Consider the following 902-nt stretch of genomic DNA (forward strand, 5'->3'; position numbering starts at 1 on the left):
CTCTGTCCCTCGCCTTCTCTTTCCCTCGCCTTCTCTTTCCCTCGCCTTCTCTCTCCCTCGCCTTCTCTTTCCCTCGCCTTCTCTCTCCCTCGCCTTCTCTTTCCCTCGCCTTCTCTTTCCCTCGCCTTCTCTTTCCCTCGCCTTCTCTTTCCCTCGCCTTCTCTTTCCCTCGCCTTCTTTTCCCATCGCCTTCTCTCTCCCTCGCCTTCTCACTCCCTCGCCTTCTCTTTCCCTCGCCTTCCCTTTCCCTCGCCTTCTCACTCCCTCGCCTTCTCTATCCCTCGCCTTCTCACTCTCTCGCCTTCTCTTTCCCTCGCCTTCTCTTTCCCTCGCCTTCTCACTCCCTCGCCTTCTCACTCCCTCGCCTTCTCTTTCCCTCGCCTTCTCTTTCCCTCGCCTTCTCTGTCCCTCGCCTTCTCTCTCCCTCGCCTTCTCTTTCCCTCGCCTTCTCTTTCCCTCGCCTTCTCTCTCCCTCGCCTTCTCTGACCCTCGCCTTCTCTCTCCCTCGCCTTCTCTCTCCCTCGCCTTCTCTCTCCCTCGCCTTCTCTTTCCATCGCCTTCTCTTTCCCTCGCCTTCTCTTTCCCTCGCCTTCTCTTTCCCTCGCCTTCTCACTCCCTCGCCTTCTCTTTTCCTCGCCTTCTCTTTCCCTCGCCTTCTCTTTCCCTCGCCTTCTCTTTCCCTCGCCTTCTCTCTCCCTCGCCTTCTCTCTCCCTCGCCTTCTCTTTCCCTCGCCTTCTCTCTCCCTCGCCTTCTCTTTCCCTCGCCTTCTCTTTCCCTCGCCTTCTCTTTCCCTCGCCTTCTCTTTCCCTCGCCTTCTTTTCCCATCGCCTTCTCTCTCCCTCGCCTTCTCACTCCCTCGCCTTCTCTTTCCCTCGCCTTCCCTTTCCCTCGCCTTCTCTTT

Source organism: Oncorhynchus clarkii, chromosome 21 (genome assembly GCF_045791955.1).
Source record: "Oncorhynchus clarkii lewisi isolate Uvic-CL-2024 chromosome 21, UVic_Ocla_1.0, whole genome shotgun sequence".
Taxonomy (NCBI): domain Eukaryota; kingdom Metazoa; phylum Chordata; class Actinopteri; order Salmoniformes; family Salmonidae; genus Oncorhynchus; species Oncorhynchus clarkii.